The sequence below is a fragment of the Eriocheir sinensis genome, chromosome 23 (assembly GCF_024679095.1).
Source record: "Eriocheir sinensis breed Jianghai 21 chromosome 23, ASM2467909v1, whole genome shotgun sequence".
In the NCBI taxonomy this organism is placed as follows: domain Eukaryota; kingdom Metazoa; phylum Arthropoda; class Malacostraca; order Decapoda; family Varunidae; genus Eriocheir; species Eriocheir sinensis.
The window spans coordinates 10,731,176-10,751,473 of NC_066531.1; the positions used below are offsets into that span (position 1 = coordinate 10,731,176).

General features: G+C 42.1%; 1 protein-coding gene across 1 annotated transcript in view; it reads left to right on the top strand.

Moving 5' to 3' along the window:
• Window positions 1-5,576: 5,576 nt before the first annotated feature.
• The window catches only part of LOC127002473 (demethylmenaquinone methyltransferase-like), a 56,883-nt gene continuing 42,161 nt past the window's right edge, over window positions 5,577-20,298 (top strand). The window contains exon 1 of the mRNA XM_050868466.1: window positions 5,577-5,758. The gene's annotated coding sequence lies outside the window, so the exon portion shown is untranslated. The remainder of the gene's footprint in view (window positions 5,759-20,298) is intronic.

Consider the following 20,298-nt stretch of genomic DNA (forward strand, 5'->3'; position numbering starts at 1 on the left):
ATGGTCACCAGCTGCTGCAGTCAGTGATGTGGCTACAACGAGATGATCTGCATCTGCAGTGCTCTGCTAACAGTTCACACCATTAGACTTAATTTTTTCATGAGTATACCAATCAACCGCTGCTTGTTCTTACTGTTTGCCAGGAATGACGTTTGGGAGGAGGGAGGTGGTAGGCACCATGTCCACCACAAATATAATACCTGCAGATGCATTCTGGACTGCTCTCCTGTGTTGTTCTAGTGCTTTTGTTGATATGGTGCAATCGTATCCATCAAATATGATTGCTGAGCCCCTTCCATAATGATTAAGAACATGTGTCACATAGGTGTCACACACCTTTCCATATGTAGCGTCATATGACCAAGTTACACTGTGTAAGAGGTGGCCACCATCAATAATGAATTGTAAGTTCTCGGGAATCTGTAACTGGCCATTCACCTTTGACTTCAGCATAATGGCAAGGACACTTTTGATGTTTTTGCGCATCATCCCATGATGAAAAAGGGAGGGAGGGTGGGTCCCAAATTCATAACAAAGGAAATCCCGCATTTCATTATGATGCTTCATAATACATGTCACACGCATGAAAAGAACGGCTGCGTTGACTTCCACACTCTGTCCTCTTATAGAAACTTGAGATCTAGCGCTGCTGATTGACAAAACCCTGTCTTTTCGCCTCATTTTCTGATCAGCATAGTTGTGTCCTGTCATTGCTTCTGCTCCAGCTTTCCCCACTGTGTATGATTCATCAGCATTTGCTGCAGTATTAGCAACTTCACCAGTAGAAATACAGACAAGAGGTTCATACCCTTGATATGAGAACGGGGAATGTGTAGAAAGCCAATTAATGAAAGTTTCACAATCCTGACTGTCACGTGCTGTTCTGGATGGACGTAAATCAGCATGCTGATCTGATGTGCTGTTATGAACACCACAGAAGTTTTCCAGTGCATTGCAGATAGGAACACATTATGGAGTTACAAAGACCCATTTGGTCACAGTGCTATCAGTTATTCCCCTACCACGAGCCAGTTCACCAGATGTCTTCAATAATCTCATGAGTTCTTGCTCAATTATTTGGTCTGTAAAATTCCCACTCCAAAATGTATCACTTCTCCGTATTGTGAGGTAACCATGCTTGGAGAAATTTAGAAATTCAGTTTCACCCATGATTTCAGGTAGCTTCTTCATTGAGTCAAGATACAAACGTGATGATTTAGCATAAGCAGTATGGCCTGCTGCATGGAATATCGGGATCATTTACTCACAGCATGAAGATGCAAATGGCAGTCTTCTGTGCGCTCTGCTCTGATAAAGAGCATAATTACTTGCACCTGCTTTAAATACTGGATCCATAACTTGCCTGTACGACTTTGTCTAGCAGCATCTGCCATAAGATCATGTAAAATGTGAGTCAGCTGCTGAACTACCTCTTTATTCATAATGCTACTCATGTCACACTCCCTGGCAAGGAGCATTACAGATCTGATACTGGTGGACCTTTGTAGCAGAGATGAAACCTGATCTGTTGCTGCTGGGGTTACACATGCAATGCCACCCTTGGTATGCCACGTGGCATGACATGTTAGAGTGCGAACATTTATATCTACATTGTCAAAAATAAAATTGACTAGATCTCCAGAAAGATTAAAAAACTGCTCTCCTTTTGGTAAAAGGGCATCATATAGTCTTTGAACCTCCCTGTAGTTATCTGCAAAAGATAAACTACCGAGAAGATCAATGAGTTCACGTGACTCCAGTTTTCTATTAATATACACAGATGTTCCTAGCAAAATTGGTGATATGAATGAACGAGGTCTGACAGCAGATATTATACTATGGGCAATAGCAGTGCGACGTCTTTCTTTCTGTCATTTGATTTAGTCTTGATTATCACTTCTAGGAGACGCCTTAAGCCTCAAATACACTGCCGAATTTTGGCCACGAACTTGACGCCGAATCAGTTCGTGAAAAAATTCGGCGACCGGTTCGCCGACATGACCAAGATTCTTACAGTTCGTGACCATTCGGCGACATGTCGGCGAATGCTCAAGACAATTCGGGGACAGTTCGGAGACATGTCGCCTACTATTCGGCGTCCAAGTCGCCGAGCTCAAAATCTGAAATGTTAACGTTTTTTTTAGTCGCGGAATAACTGGCGACAAGTCTCCGAATTGTCTTCGCATGTCCCCGAAGTGTCGGCGACATGTCGGGGACGATTCTCCGACAGTGCCAAGATTTCTGACAGTTGATCATCTGATGCCCATGTGGCATACAAGAGCACGGGAATCCGCGCCTACCTCATGGACTACTACAACACCCGGGGAGCAGTGGCCTGACAGGACAGAATTGTGGGCGAGTAAATACCATGTGTGGTAATATGTGTAGTAATATGTATGATAGTATGTGTAATAAAATGTATAAATGTGACTTGTTTTTGTTTTACTCTCCTACAAATATTTTAGAATGAATGACTGTTTACGTAATATCAGTAAACAAACCAGTAACTGAAAGAAGAAATAAATCTAAATAACTGAAAATGAAACAAAGGTTAAATAATGGCAGAATAATGATATTAAGAAATAAATAAAGTAATAAATAGTAAATTAATTAATAAATGAAAATGTTAGTTCCATACCTATTATATATATTCATGATTCTTCTTGTTTTTCATATTTTCTTGTTTACTTTTTATTATTATAGTATTATTTTATTCCGTATATATATATATATATATATATATATATATATATATATATATATATATATATATATATATATATATATATATATATATATATATATAGAGAGAGAGAGAGAGAGAGAGAGAGAGAGAGAGAGAGAGAGAGAGATAATCCATAAATAGATAGATAGATAGATAGACCCCCGTGTACACCTCCCACTGCGACCCTTTGCCATGTCGTGATTTATTCGCCGAATATTCGGGGACATGTCTCCGAATAGTCTTGGCCATTCGGCGACATGTCGGAGACATGTCCCCGAATAGTTGGCGACATGTCGGCGACAAATTTGCCAATAAAATTTAAAATTCAACGGTCAAAATTCGGCGACAATTCGCCGAACACCGCGAATCGGACGCCGAATTGTCTGCAACATGTCGGTGACAATTCGGCGTCCATTTTGCATTCGTGCACATTCGGCGAACGGCTGCAAATTTTTCATGCAACATGAAACTTTAGCCCCAAATACACTGCCGAATTTTGGCTCACGAATGTGCGCGAATATGCAAGTCATCCAGTGTCGCGAACAAGTTCGGCATCTTTCTTGCCTGTTCTTGGCCGTTCGGGGACATGTCTGCGTCCACCACGCGACTTTTGACAGTTGGTCACGACCGCCACAAAAGTTTCATGTTACATGAAAAAAATTTACAGCAAAAAATGTTTCTTCCATTGAAAAGTAAAATATTGAAAGCTGAGAATATCGTCAATTACTCTGGTATGTATTAGTCTTACTTTTGTTGCAAATTGTTGGTGATTAGTTTAGTATTTGATAATTCTTCTGTCCATGTTTTCGATGGTAAAGGTTTGTATTAACATATTTACAAACGATTCATTCAAAATGGCCGCGGAGGGGTAAGATGAACCTTTAAGTTTGGGGACAGATGAACCATCAGTTCATCTTACCCATCATGTGTGAATGATTATTTTTAATCCTCATTGTAATCTGTTTGATATCAGATGCCGCGAAAGTACATCAGAAAAACGGGCCGGGCCCCTGTACCCCTCGATGTGATGAAAAGGGCCTCCGCTGCATTTGACGATGGAAAAAAGAAAGAAAGAAAAGAAAAGGGCCACAAAAATACTGACTGATACGCCAGCCCGGGATGAAGTAGCAGCAGAGAGAGAAGAAAAATAGGCCGCCAAGGCGAATAAAGAGATTGTGAAGAATTTGTTTGGTAAGAGACAGAAGTCAAGACAGACAGCATCTATAATGCCACTTCGGATGATGATAGTGAGGACGATGTATGCGAGACCATGGATTCACTTACACAGACTCTGATGACGATATATCGGATGACGAGTTAATGGAAGGCGGTTTCGTGGGAGTGAACATTCATAGCATGAAGGGAACAACACAAAGATATGTCGCAAGAGTCGATGTATTCGACGGTGATGAAATCGAGGGAGTTTTCATGAAGATAATCCCGGGACACAGGCCCATTGAAAGCAAATAGGCCTTCATAATCGACCACAATGATGAAGCATCATTCGATAAAAAAGATATTTCGGTGACACTACCAGCTCCGAAAAACTTGTCTGGTAGTCTGCGAAAGTCGAACCAGTTTGTGTTCCCATGTGACTTGGGAAGATTCAATTTCTCGTAGGCCTGTTGATGGACATAAGTGCATTTTGCTAAATTTTCAAAATGAATTTTGATTATTTTAAAAGGATGTATATGTACTATTGATACATAAAAAAATGTGTACTATCCTCTTTTTTAAAGGCTTTAAAAAGGTGAAAGCCTTATCAGGAGAATATTAATTTTGTTTATGGTTAAAGGTAAATGACAGCTGCTCAAATGAACACTGACAGAGACAGGGTCATGTTACCAGGGAAGACCCCAGGTCGAAAAATCTAAAAAGTGGTTCATCTTACCCCACTTCCCCCTAACTAGGAGCTCCGAGCCAAAAAATATATTCAGTCCTCAGTCACACACACACACGTACAGTGTAATTCAAGCAAACATATCTAAATTGAAAATGACCGTATCTCGCTTATTTCCAAAGTCAAGTTTTTTATTAAAAATCAGCAGCGGACGGGAAAAAAAAATGATAACCCGACGGGCCTGACGTGTGGGGTGGGCAGTGGAGAGAGAGAGAGAGAGAGAGAGAGAGAGAGAGAGAGAGAGAGAGAGAGAGAGAGAGCAAATCATCCGTCTACTGACCTGTATGTCCTCACTAAACTGAGGGAAATCACGAACGGTAGGTATAATAATTTATGAAGAGTAACGAGCCTCCATTATGGGAGGTAAGGGTTGCATATGACTTGCGCTACACTGTCGTGTCATCCTGACAAGATGTTGCATCACTTCCACTGTACCCCTCCACTAGTGGTGGCAGCGCTCCACACGTAGGCACGAAGCAAGCACTTAACGAGCATAAGTAAATCTTGTGTTTACACTTGTAATATTTGCTTTGTTTTGTGTATGCAGCTCAGCGTTTAAGGAAGTAATTGTTTTGAATCTTCGTAATCTTCATTTTCAAGAAAATAAAAATGTATAAGAAATGCATTGTAATTCTCAGACAACGACGTTGTTTGTTAACGCGCATCGGATCCGGGGACGAGTAGGTTTCATTGCTTGTTTCTCCAAGAGAAGTTCAGTCATCTATAGGCGATGGAAAGTTTTCAGATTCCGCCATAATCAACTTTACTTTTTAACTCTTAGCGGGTGATATTTTCTCAAATAGTCTCCAAAGCAAATACCCTTCACTCATCGTTAATCACGTCATACTGAGTATACTATTCTGAGGAGACCTCGGGTAACCTTGTCCCAGGGAATCTACCCCAACGGCCTGTGGCAACACTGCAGGGTGGCGCACGGCTGCCTGAGGTGACGGAGCTCACATATGAGGAGTCCGGCGGTAGTGGCGCGTGCCCTGTCATAAGTGTAACCATCTCGTACCCTTTGAGGCTCCTAAATACTCTTCCGAACGCATGTGACCAGTTGTTGTGTCGCGTGTAACCTAGATTGACGCAGCGACGGAGGGGCAGCCTGAGGGACCGAACACCGATTCCTGGTAAGTACTTCCGTGGGTTGCCTCGTAGCAGCACAAGAGGTTTGTACTGATGTTTCTGGAATAAGAAAGTGAAAGGATTGTATCACCTACAAGAGTACTTCCTTCCGTGTAGAGTCATGTGAGCTCGTAGATTCCACCGTCGGTTACAACAGAAACGGCAAATCGTGTATACTGCCCCTTTTCACCCCCCCACCCCCTTTTCGTTGTTTTTTTACATAGCTCAAATGGTAATTAGCACTACCCCAACTACCATCCCCTCCCTGTCTTTGGCTTTACAGTGCCTAAAGTCAGGGATCTCCATGACTAATAACCCAGGAAAACTACTGTTGTACAATCGTGGACACAAGTGTTGACACACTGTCCACTGAGTTTCGTTCACCGGCCCTGACTTTAAAATATATACACCGCATGGAAAGAGGCTAATGTTCAGATATGTCACTACATATACACTCTCCATAATTTATTATATATGAATTTGTCAGCTGTGCACACTGATAACAAGTTTGTAATTTGTGGAGGAAAATGTCTCTTTTTACATTTCGTTCAAATTTAGTCAAGGACAGCTAAAATTGTTTACAAGGCTATTATGCATTTGAATAAATGATAACTTGCACAAATATTCTGATATGATCTAAAAATATATAATGATGAAACCATTTAACTCTCGCTTGACATTGTTATGTAATGACGTCATCGATCATGCCAGCCGGCGCATTTTTGGGTGGGGGAGCATGAAATCGACTAATATGCATTTCAAATGAGGTCGAGAAATCTACAGAATCGCATTAGAACACCAGTGAAAAGGCATAGCCTACATTTGTTTTGGTTGGAGCGGGGAAGCGGCCATTGTGATGTAAGCAGTGTTGCCAACGATCCGCTATGGGTGAACATCCCATCCTGATCTGCGCATGCGCGGACTTTTTTTACATACACAGGGCGGATTATTTTCGGCACGGTACCATGTCTTTTCTCGCTTACTTATTGTGATCTGTCCCACCCGAGTTTATATTTGTTTTTTATGAAAGTAAATGATGACGTATGTTTTGAATCTGGAAAATGCGTGAAATATGAAAGTTGATTCCTGCACCTCTTGTATGTCAGCAAATGTGATAAATGAGATAACCTGCACCCCTTGTATGTCGGTAAATGTGATAAATAAGATAACCTGCACCACTTGTATGTTAGCAAATGTGATAAATGAGATAACCTGCACCCCTTGTATGTCAGCAAATGTGATAAATGAGATAACCTGCACCTCTTGTATGTCAACAAATGTGATAAATGAGATAACCTGCACCACTTGTATGTCAACAAATGTGATAAATGAGATAACCTGCACCACTTGTATGTCAACAAATGTGATAAATGAGATAACCTGCACCCCTTGTATGTCGGTAAATGTGATAAATAAGATAACCTGCACCACTTGTAGGGGAAGGTGGGGCAAAATGGCATAGGTGGGTAATATGGACCACCCCGTTTTCTGTGTTTTTAGCTTCTGCCAGCTATTGATAATGATATGGACTTACTCCTCGGCTCATTAGTCAGCTGTAACATCGGGGCAAGTTTGGACGCCGTCGTTTGTTTGTGTGTGAAAAATCCCAGAATATTTTATCACCAGCTGATCTATTGGTAAGGGTTTGATAAAATAGTGTTTATAGGAGTACTGTGACTCATAATTTCATGTGTTATTGCATGATTCTTTGGTATTACTCTGTGCATGAGTCTGACTACTGAAGCATTTTTCTGCACCGTCATTGTTCCGCTGAGATTTTTGTTAACATTTTCATTGCCCTTGGGGCAAAACGGCCCACTTAACAATAATAATTATTTTTTGCTGCTAACTAACTCACAACTTCACTGAACAAAGATAAGGACAAACTGTTCTCTGTTTCTTTTATATGAATATTAATTTTATGTTCAGGAAGGTAATGTCACTTTTCGTTTGTGAGTTCATGTTGTTCATGCTATTGAGCAAAATAACAATTATTTTTGTAATGCATTAAGAACTTTTATGTTCAGAAAGGTAATTTCACTTGTGAGTAGTTTCATGAGAGTTTATTGGTGTTCATGCTATTGAGCCACAGATCATTTATTTTTATAATGGAATAAGAACTTGATGTTCAGGAAGGTAATATCACTTTTCATTTGGAATTCATTGTTGTTCATGCTACTGAGCCTAAGAGCAATTGTTTTCTAATGGAATAAGAACTCGATTATTTTAGTTTTGTTAAGTAATCTTTCTAATGTGATTATCTGTCAAAACGTATGTTTGGCATGTTACCAAGCATTTCCATATGAGGGCCATTTTGCCCCATACGTGAGGTCCGTTTTGCCCCGACCGTTGTACAAAATGGTCCACTTGTGGCTATTTTATTTTTTTTAATTCATGAGTAAAGGATCCAAAGTAGTTCTTCCAAAGAGAGTTTATTTCGTTTAATGATGAATAAAGATTGCAAAAACACCAGCTATCTCTGAATATACTACAAAATTGCAAAATCTGGAGTGAAACCTTAAGGGTGCCATTTTGCCCCACCTTCCCCTATATCGGTAAATGTGATAAGTGAGATAACCTGCACCCCTTGTACGTCGGTAAATGTGATTGGTGAGATAACCTGCACCCCCTGTACGTCGGTAAATGTGATAAATGTGATAACCTATACCCCTTGTATGTCGGTAAATGTAATAAATGTAATAACCTATACCCCTTGTATGTCGGTAAATGTAATAAATGTGATAACCTATACCCCTTGTATGTCGGTAAATGTGATAAATGTTATAACCCTTGAATGTCATCCTGGAATTTGGCCATTCTCTCATAAAAACTAGCATGCTGTATTGCCGCCATCTTGCCTGGACAAACTAATATCAACACTCTGTGATAGTAAACATTGGGTTATGTGCATGCGCAGATCAGGATCGGATAGACTAAAATACATTGATGAGATTTATCGCCACGCCGGGCTGCCCACAACATTTCCTCCCGTCACTCCAGAAACACAGGCCGAGGACCGCGAACTTGTTTTCCACTGGAATGCCTCAGATTTGCTACACTCTTTTGCGCTGTGTGTAGCGCCGGTAGGGTTTTTTGAGGGGCGTTATAGACGGCCCCAGCCTGTTAGTGGCGCAAGCTAATTTTATTTATGGTGGCTGGCGTGATGTATGACTTGCTTGGCCCATGCTGCCTCCCGGTGCTCCTCTTGACCGAAGTTGCTGAAGTAAAGGTTGATTGAAGATCCGGACACCATGCCAAGTGCCTTCCCACCTCTCAACTTAGCCATAGCCTCTTTAACCTCAACCAGAGAGGATGAACTTTCGTCAATGGGTGGGTCAGCATCCACCACTTGTAACCCAGCAACTGGAAGCTGCCGACGTGGAGAGTCCACCATGTACAGCTGCTCAAAGTTCTCAGCCCAACGTGCCCTCTGCCCATTCATGTAAGACACGAGGCAGCCGTCAGCTGTTCGGATAATGCTCACCTAATAAGAGGGAGACTTGGAGCGGAGCATCTTCACGGCTCGATAAGCAGGTCGGGGGTCATTCGCATTTAAATGGCCCTCGACTTCCTCAGCGAGACTCCTGACATACCTCTCCTTGTCTCTCCTCAGGAGAGCTCTAGTCCCATGACAGAGCCCTGTATTGGTCCCGCTTCCCAGCAAGTCTGGCAGCGCGACTCTCCTCAATATTATCCAACGTCTCCACCGAGGCAAAGGCACTCCTAGATCTCGGGCGCTCTCCAGTGCACTCCTCGGCATCTTGCAGAGTCTTACGTTTGAAGGTATTCCACAGTTCTACAGGGTCTTCCAGGGTGCTGAGCACTCTCTCTGGTACCAGGAACCCGCAATTCTCAACTTTCTGGATTTTGCAAAATTCAGGAGGAGAGAGCTGTTGATGTTCCTGGTACATTTGCGGAAATGAGTTCCTGTACCTGTTCCTGTGGTAAGCCTTCCCTCCAACTGGCAACGTCGCAGTAGTGCTACTCAAGTGTTGTTGTGAATAAACGATGTTCGGCATGTTCGGCTGTGAGTGGCGGAGAGGTTCACTGCTATTCAGGAAGTGTAAGGGAGGCTTTATCCATAATTAAGAGGTGAAAATAAATGTAGCATGTGTATGTAACACATGTTAAACCAAGATATCACTACAAAATAATAACACCAGAGAGAAGACGAGGCGTATTATCTAGAGTCGAGACTTTGATGTTCCGCTCCTTCATCAGCATTCACCTGTGAACGTGTGCACTCTCTCTCTCTCTCTCTCTCTCTCTCTCTCTCTCTCTCTCTCGATGGAAATCCGATGTAATTTTCTCACTTTCTAAGAAATCCGGCCACCTGTTTTTAACCAGTCTCTCACATACCTTCGCAACCACACTAGTGAGTGATGCCGGTCTGTAATTTAATGGGTCCGCTCTCTTGCCTCCCTTAAAAATCGGTACCGTACTATGTTTGCTCTCTTCCAATCTTGTGGTACCTTTTCTTCACTCAGAGAGGCACTCATTATGGAGTGCAGTTTCTCTGCAAGTTGATCACTACATTCTTTCAAGATCCACCCTGATACTCCATCCGGCCCCGTCGCCTTTCTTACATCCAATTTGTTCAAACTTTCTTTGACCTCCTGCACCGTTAACTGAATCTCTTGCATAACCCTTCCTTTTTCTTGGCCCGGGGGTTGTACAAATTCTTCTTTTGTAAAATTCTATGGAAGCTGTTATTCATCACCTCTGCCATCTTTGCTGGGTCCTCATATGTGGTTTCATCCATTTTCAGTTTATCGATTTTTTCTCTGTTCTTTAATTTGCCGTTCACACGTCTATAAAATGGTTTGGGTAGGTCTTTTCACTTGTCGATTATATCTTTTTCATATTTCCTTTTTTCTTCTCTTCTAATCTTTGTATATTCATTCCTTGCTTGTTTGAAATCGTTCCACGAGTTAATTCTTCTTCGTCTCCTCCAATAATAATTTAGGGATTCATGAGGGCCAGAACTGCGGATTGGAGAGCCAGGAGAACCAGGTAGAAATGTCTTACAATAATTTAGTTAGAGTAATAGTAGAGGGGCAAGAACAGCATATACCACAGCGAACACTTAGAAAAGAAAACAATGATCCTAAGTGGATGACTCGTGGACTAAAACACGAGATTGGGCTAAAGAAGGGAATTTATCAGAAAATAAAGAATGGGGAAACACATCTCAGGGGCCGGTACGTCGAACTATCTAGATTAGTTAAGAAAAACACCAGGATAGCAAAAAAGAACTATGAGATCAAAGTAGCAAATGAGGCGAAAAGTAATCCTAAGGGCGAAAATTGGACCGCTGAAAACAAACACAGGGGAGCTAGTAGAAAATTACGAAAATATGAGCACATTGTTGAACGACTACTTCCTTTCAGTATTCACACAGGAGGATCGAACGACTATACCGGAAAGAGTTCAGGTGTACGAGGGCGGGGATGGCGATAAATTGAGGGATATAATCATTACCAGGCAAGTAGTTCAGGATGAGATAGATAAGCTTAAGAAGAACAAGTCGCCAGGTCCTGACGGGATATTTCCGAGGGTATTAAAGGAGTTAGGTGATGTAATCAGTGACCCACTAACCGACATCTTTAAGATGTCGGTAAATACTGGCTATGTGCCGAGCCTATGGAAAGTAGCTAATGTGACGCCGATTTTTAAAAAGGGGGACAGGTCAGTTGCTTCAAACTATCGCCCAATTAGCTTAACATCGGTTATAGGGAAGATGCTGGAGTCCATAATAGCCAGGAACATTCGGGAGCATTTAGAGAAACACAGCTTAATTCACGACTCGCAGCATGGGTTCACAAAAGGTAGGTCATGCCTCACCAATCTCTTGTCCTTCTACAATAAAGTATTTGAGGCGGTTGACAGAGATGAAAATTATGATGTAATCTATCTTGATTTTAGTAAAGCGTTTGACAAAGTTCCTCACCAACGACTGTTGCTTAAATTACAGGCTCACGGAGTAGAGGGTAAAGTTTTGAACTGGGTCAAGGGGTGGCTTAGCAATAGGAAGCAAAGAGTGCAAATCAATGGTAAAAGATCTGACTGGGGATGTGTTACGAGTGGGGTCCCACAAGGTTCGGTATTAGGTCCACTTTTGTTTATTATTTATATCAATGACTTAGATACAGGAATTAGTAGTGATGTTAGTAAATTTGCAGATGATACCAAGATCGGTAGAGTAATTGAGTCGGATCAGGACGCTAGTATTCTCCAAGGTGAACTCAACAGATTATATGACTGGGCGGATAAATGGCAGATGGAGTTCAATGTAGGGAAGTGCAGTATTCTGAGTGTAGGTAGGAACAACCCTCACATAACTATTGCTTAAATGACACTCTCATAAGTAGGTCTGGGTGCGAGAGGATTTAGGGTCTTAGTGAGCTCTGATCTCCGTACAAGGGCACAATGCATTCAAGCTAGAAATCGAGCTAATAGGGTACTGGGATTTATTTCAAGGAGCGTAAGCAACAGAAGCCCCGAAGTCTTCCTCAAACTATATTTAGCATTAATTAGACCTCATCTTGACTATGCGGTTCAGTTCTGGTCACCCTACTATAGAATGGATATCAAAATGTTAGAATCAGTGCAGAGGAGGATGACTAAGATGATTCAGGGGTTGAGAAACTTGCCATACGAGGAAAGACTCAAACAGTTAAACTTGCATTCCCTAGAAAGGCGAAGGGTGCGTGGAGACATGATCGAGGTTTATAAATGGATGAAGGGCTTTAATAAGGGAGACATTCATAAGGTTTTGTTGGTAAGAGAACCGGGTAGGACACGAAGTAACGGGTTTAAACCGGATAAATTCAGATTCAACAGGGACATAGGCAAAACTTAGTTTACTAACAGGGTGGTGGATGAGTGGAATAGGCTTAGCAGTCATGTGGTGAGTGCCAATACAATTGTCACATTCAAAAATAGACTAGATAAATTCATGGACAGCGATATTAGGTGGGGTTAGATACACGGGAGCTTAGGGTCAAAGGAGCTGCCTCGTACAGGCCTACCGGCCTCTTGCAGACTCCTGCGTTCTTATGTTCTTATGTTCTTATGTCCCGCAGGTCTCTGTCCTGTCTCCTGCTTTCTTTCTGATAGTCGTCAATGATCTTCTTTAGACAACAAACTCTCGTACCCACTCATATGCCGACGACTCTACTTTGCATTATTCAACTTCTTAAACAGAAGAGCCTCCCAACAGGAATTACAAGACTCTAGACGGGAGGCTGCAGAACGCTTAACCTCTGACCTTGCTATTATTTCCGATTGGGGCATAAGGGACCTGGTGTGCTTGAATGTCTTAAGCTTCTTATGTTCTTAACTCAATTTCCCCATCTTTCAACTCGACATAATCCTCCAAACACGTATACGAAAATAAACTCCTTCCAATGTCTGTGTTACATCGACTCGACTGAATGGGTAAACCGTTATTTCTAGGTCTTGAGTTGGTTTGCAATTCAAAGAATTTGGAGTAATCGAAGTTATTGATCTTTTTTAGATACTTGAAGACTTGAATCATATCCCCTCGTAGGCGTCTTTTCTCCACTGTAAAGAGATTGAGTCGCTTGAATCGTTCCTCGTACGGTTGAGCCCTGAAGGTTGGAATCATCTTTGTGGCGTGTCGTTGAATCCTTTCCAGTAGAGCAATGTCCTTTCTGTAATTGGGAGACCAGAACTGCACTGCATACTCGAGGTGCGGTCTTACCATGGAATTATACAAGGATAACATCACGTCTGGTGTTTTACACTCGAAGTTCCTCGCTATGAACCCGAGCATAATGTTGGCCTTGTTGTATGCTTTTTTACAGTGATTCGCGTGTTTCAGGTCACTGCTGATAGTGACTCCAAGATCCTTTTCCTCCTGCATCGCTTGCAGAGGTCTCCCATTCATGATGTATGTATGGTTACTATTTTGGGACCCAATGTGCATGACTTTGCATTTGTCAACATTAAAAGACATTTGACATTTTTCCGACCATTCGATAATGTGATTGAGGTCTTTCTGAATTATTTCGCAGTCGGTCTTTGTGAGGGCATCTCCACCCACCTTGGTGTCATCTGCAAATTTCGATATTGTGGATTTCAGTCCTGATTCTAGGTCATTGATATATATGATAAAGAGGATGGGTCCCAGCACTGACCCTTGAGGCACTCCACTAGTGACTGGAAGCCAATCGGAAGGCTGTCCGTTGAGTAGTACTCGTTGTTTCCTGTCGGTGAGCCAATCTCTTATCCACGCGATCAGATTGGCTCCGATGCCCGCCGAGTGCAGTTTCTTAAGGAGTCGCTCGTGCGGTACCTTTTCGAAGGCTTTCTGAAAGTCCAGGTATATAACATCACTGGGAATGTGGGCATCCCAGTTCTTATATATACCTTGGAAGAAGTCTAATAAATTCGTTAGGCAGGAGCGCTTGTTTCTGAAGCCATGCTGGGTGTCGGAGATTATATTATTGTTTTCTAGAAACTTAACAAGTTTATCTCTGATAATCTTTTCGAGTATTTTTCCTGCCACTGATGTCAAACTTATGGGCCTGTAGTTTAATGCAACGCTTTTGTCTCCTTTTTTGAAAATCGGTGTTACGTTCGCCATCTTCCAGTCTTCCGGGACCTTGTTTAGTTGGACTGACCGGTTGAATATGTTAGTGAGTGGTTGAAGTATTTGTTGTTTAAGCTCTTTTATTAACCGCGGGGACAAACTGTCGGGTCCCGTTGACTTGTTCGTGTCGAGTTTGTCCAAGTACTTTTTTTACTTCTTGGTCGCATATTGTGTCAATTTCCAGCGGCGTGATCTCACTCGGCGGGTCAGGACCCTCGGGAATGGTTTCGATGTCCTCGACTGTGAATACGGATGCGAAATTACTATTGGGGATTCTGGCCATCTGTTTACGGTCCTGAGTTACAGATCCAGTCTCGTCTGTCAGGGGACCAATATTGGATTTTACTTTCTTTTTCGATCTTATGTACGTGAAGAATTTCTTGGAGTTAGTTTTGATTTCGCGCGCTATTTGCTTTTCATAGTTGCGTTTGCTACTCCGAATAAGGCTGCGACAAGCTCTGAGGCTGTTGTGGTACTGTGTGCTGGCTTCGGCCGTAGCATTCTCTTTCATCAAATTATAATTCCTTTTTTTTAGATTTACTGCCCTTTTTATATCTCTGGTCATCCACGGTGGATCTACGGCCCCATTTACTCGCCTGGATTTCGTACGCACTGTAGCCTTCTCTACTTGCAACAGCTTATTTTTTAAGACGTTCCACGTGTTGTCGATTGTATTGTCGGTGATGCCAAGTTGGTCCCAGGTCGTAGGGGGAAGCAGCGCACGGGCTAAGTTGAAATTTCCTTTTTTGTAATCTGGTATCACTGACGGATTATCTACGAGTTTGTGACATATATTGATATTAAAACGGATTAAGTGGTGATCGCACCCATTAAGTTTCTCACCAACTGTACAGTCGCGAATGAGGTCGGGGTCACTTACTAATACCAGATTGGAGGAGAGAGTGGAGTTCCCTTAAAGCTTAGTTTTGCCATCAATAATGTTTATAATATATATAAATGATATGCCAAAGGGTATTAAAAGTTATATGATCCTTTTTGCAGATGATACAAAGTTAATAAGAAAAGTGAGGCAGGAGGAAGACTGTAAAGAGCTGCTTAAATACCTGGACAGAGTGTATAGATGGAATATAATGCAAGCAAGTGCCATGTTATGGAAATGGGGAAAAGTAAAAAAAAAAAGACCAAGGAAAACATACAGGATGGGAGAAGAAAACTTAAGGTGGTACATGAAGACAAAAAATTGGGAGTAACGATGCACGACACACTATCCCCAGAGAAGCACATAAACAAGCTGTTTGAAGAAACCTACAGGATGATGCAAAATATAACGGTATTATTCCATTTTATGGACAAAGAAAAAGATGAAGAAAATAACAACAATGATAAGACCAAACCTTGAAAATGCTGCAGTTATGTGGTCACCTCGCAAAAAGGATATCACAAAGTTGGAAATAATACAGAAAATTGCAGCTAAAATGGTCCCAGAACTCTTGAATATGACATATGAAGACAGGTTGAAGGAGATGGACTTGACGACACTGGAACAAAGAAGGGAGAAAGGAGATCTGACCACACTGCATAAGTTGGTAAATAAGTTTGATGTGGTGGATAGAGATGATCTCTTCTTAACTGCGATAACGCAAGGGCTGAGAGGACATAGAAATAAACTTCATAAAGGAACTTGTTTGAGTAACTTTAAAAAAAAGTTTTCCACAAAGAAGTGTTAACACATGAAACAGCTTGCGGGAAGAGGTGGTGGAAGCGAACAGTATCCAAGAAATGAAGGAAAGGCTGGATAAAAGTAGATATGTAGCCAGGACTATCAGAGCTTAGCTCAGCCCCAGTAGACTATAAATAGGTAAATATGAATAAGTAAACACACACAAAAAAAAATGGACGAAGCACCTAGAGGAAAATGAAATCATCACAGAAAGAGAGTTCGGATTGAGGAAAGGAAGATCATGCCTGACAATCTTGGCGTGTTTCTATTCAAGGGTGATAGATGTGCAGGAGAAAGATGGATGGGCTGACGCCGTCTACCTGGACTTGAAAAAGGCCTTTGACAAGGTGCCGCATAGGAGGTTGATGTGGAAGCTGGAGACGGTGGGTAAATTAGGAGGAGGACTTCTAAAGTGGATGGAGGATTTTCTGAAGAACAGGATGATGAGAACAACTATTAGACAAAAAACCAAGTTGGAAAAATGACATGAGTGGAGTTCCGCAAGGCTCTGTGTTAGCCCCAATTATGTTTGCAGCATATGTTAATGATATGATAGAAGGCGTGGATAGCTATATGAGTCTGTTTGCCGATGACGCTAAAACAATGAGAAGAGTGGAAAAAGAGGAGGAATGCTTGCTACTCCAGAGAGACCTGGACACAGTGTGGTAATGGAGCAGGAAATGGGAAATGGAATTTAATACCAAAAAGATGAGGACATGGTAAGAAAATTAATTGTGACCTTGATACGCCCTAGACTAGAATATGCATCAGTGGCTTGGTCGCCATCACTTAAGAAACACGTTAGAAAACTGGAGAGGATACAGAGAGCGGCAACAAAAATGGCACCTAGTCTGAGCGACCTGCCGTATGAAGAAAGATTGCTGAGGCTGAACCTCCCAACATTGGAAATTAGAAGAGAAAGGGGAGATTTAATAGCGGTGTATAGGAAGATGAATGGTCTAGAGAAATTGGATAGACATGACCTTTGGATAAGAGAAGAGAGAAACTTAAGAGGAAATGGAAAACTGTTGAGAAAAGGAAATTGTATAAGAGACATCAAGAAGAACAGCTTCCCGCAGAGATGTGTGGGGGTCTGGAATGGGCTGGAGAGGGAAGTGGTGTAGGCTAAGTCAGTAAGCATATTTAAGGCCAAATTAGACGGTAGTAGTTGGAAAGATGGGACTGCACGAGCATAGCCCCGTTCCTGTAAATCACAACTAGGTAAATACAACTAGGTAAACACACACACACACACACACACACACACACACACACACACACACACACACACACACACACACACAATGGAATGGGCAGAAAGGTCAATGAATGGATGAAGGATTACTTAACAGAAAGAGACATGTATATTCCAGCAAATAGACTGCCACACAGTCAAAGGCAGATTGTAGATGAACAGATTAAATATATGTTGGAACAAGGTGTTATCCAGCATTCCGGATCACCGTGGAACTAACCTTTGTTTCTAGTCCCTGAAAAGGACGGAAGTTACAGGCCTGTCATCGATTTCAGGAAGGTAAATGAGGTAATTGAGGGTGATAGGTACCCTTTGCACGTTTTGTTAATGTCCCTGGGCAAGGAAATAAAATGTTAAGTAGTTTTGATCGTTTAAGTGGCTAGTGGCAGGTGCCTATGGCAGCTGAATCCAGAGAAATAACAGCCTTCAGTACCCCAAACGGTCATTTTGATTGGCTGAGAATGCCTTTTGGCCTAAAGACCACCGATTACCTTCCATAGGATTATTATCACATTATTCTCGGACATGATAGGCAAAGAAGTCTAAGCATATTTAGATGATTTAATCATCTGTAACAAGGGAAAAGCAGAAAGTACTATATATGGTTTTTATTGACTTGGAGAAAGCATACGATAGGGTATGGAGAAGCCTAAGAGAAAGAGGAGTGCCAGAAAAGTATGTCAGAATTGTCCAAGAATGCTACAAGAATGTTACAACTAGAGTTCGGAGTACGGTTGGTAAAACTGACAGTTTCCATGTGAAAGTCGGCCTACACCAAGGATCGGCACTAAGTCCATTACTTTTGAATATAGTGTTCGATGTCATTACAGAAAATGTCAGAGAGGAACCACCCTGGTGTGTATTATATGCTGATGACATCGTCTTGGTGACAGAGGAGAGAAGACAGCTGGAAAGAAAACTAGAAGTATGGAGAGTTGCTTTGGAAAGCAGAGGAATGAAGATTAGTAGGTCCAAAACGGAATACTTCACAACAAATACAAGTGGCGACCAACAGGCCACAATTAGACTAAATGGTGAAATGTTGAAGAGCGTGAAAACATTTAAGTACTTGGGATCAATGGTAGACGAGACAGTGGAGATGGAAAAAGAAGTGAATTTCCGGATCCAATGTGGCTGGAATAACTGACGGAAAGTTTCTGGTGTGATATGTGATAGGAGGGTACCAGTAAGAGTGAAGGGTAAAGTTCACAAAGCAGTGGTCAGACCTGCAATGGCGTATGGGCTTGAATCAGCACCTCTGAAGAAGAACGAAGAAAAGAAGATGGATGTGGCGGAAATGAAGATGTTGAGATGGATGGTAGGAGTTATCAGAAGAGATCGAATTAGGAATGAATATATAAGAGGAACAGTGAAAGTAATTGAAATCTCCAAGAAGATCCAGGAGTCAAGATTGAGGGGGTATGGACACTTGAGAAGAAGAGTTGGGGAAGATCATGTAGGAAGGGAAGTCATGGAAATGGAAGTGCAGGGAAATAGAAGAAGAGGAAGGCCCAAACGAAGGTGGATTGATAGCATAAACGGAGATCTAAGGGAGAAGAATTTAAACCCAGAGATGGCCAACAACAGAAATACGTGGAGAAGGCTCATTCACAACGGCGACCCCGAATAGGGAAAAGCTGGGAAGAAGAAGAAGAATCATCTGTAACAAGGATGGTGACAGTCACTTAGTTAGTTAGAAGCTGTTTTGGTTAAACTAAGAGAAGCTGTCCTAATGTCCAAGCTAAATAAATGTGAATTCTTAAAGGCAAAAATCATATTTTTAGGACACACTGTAGATGGAGATGGAATCCACACGATGGCCAATAATTTTCCGCCGTAAATAATTTTCCGCAACCCCGAACCGTTGAAAAAGTTCGATCTCTTCTGGGTTTGCTAGGCTATTATAGTCCTTTCAGGCTTTCATACACGGCTTTGCCAAAATTGCTTTGCCTCTAAAGTAATGTTTTAAAGAATTGAAGTCAGCGTTAAACAATGCTCCAGTTCTTGCATTCTCGGACTACAACGTCCCTTTAACTATTTATACAGCTGCTTCAGCCCTAGGACTTGGTGCTGTTTTGATGCAGCTCGCGGTAAACATCGTGCTATTGCCTATGCGAGTCGTACTTCGAACCAAGCTGAGTCAGACTTTTCAGTGACACATGAGGAAAGCCTGGCGGTTGTTTGGGTTCTTAAAAATTTTAGAGTTATGTATTTACAGACCATGCTGTAGTATCCAAGCGTTTTAAGGAAGAAACCTCACCGGTCGACTCGCGCAATGGTACCTGACCATCCAGGATTGGCTGTGGGAGAGCATGAGTTAGTGAGGGAGTGATAGAATGAGTCAGTGAGTGAGGAAGGGAAGGAGAAAAGTGCAAATGAGTGACAACATGCTACTGTCTGTAGAACTACAGTATTACTGAGCTCTACGGGGAAGGTGACTGACTGGGTGAGGGATTGATTGATTGATTGGTTGATTTGGGATTTCCTTCGTGGCGCCGCAACATCTTGGGTCATATGGCGCCGGAGTGCGTAATAAAATGGAAAGCAAATTAGTAAAATAACCTTAGTTTAGAAAAATCTATCCATGGACCAAAGTATGTTGAGGGGTATTAAAAAGTGTTCTAAAATGGTCCATTAGAATAACTTCAGCGTTTAAAAGACTACAGGAGAGGGAGAACGCCCACCTCCCGCAAATACCCCATGACGTCATATCCCGGGGTGAGCACCTTTTCCCCCAGCATTAGGGAGAGGGAAAAATTTCCATTTACATGACACCGGGAGAGGTACTGCTCACGCAGGTCCTGCAGACTGGGGCACTCGACCAGCAAGTGCCGGACAGTCATGGGGACCAAGCAGTCGTCGCAGTAAGGCTGCACACCCCGAGACATGAGGAAGCCTTGTGTGTAGCGTGTGTGACCCGTCCTCAGGCGGGCCAGAACGGTTTCCGTTTTGCGACACTTTATGTGGGAGTAAGACCACGGACGTCTTGTTC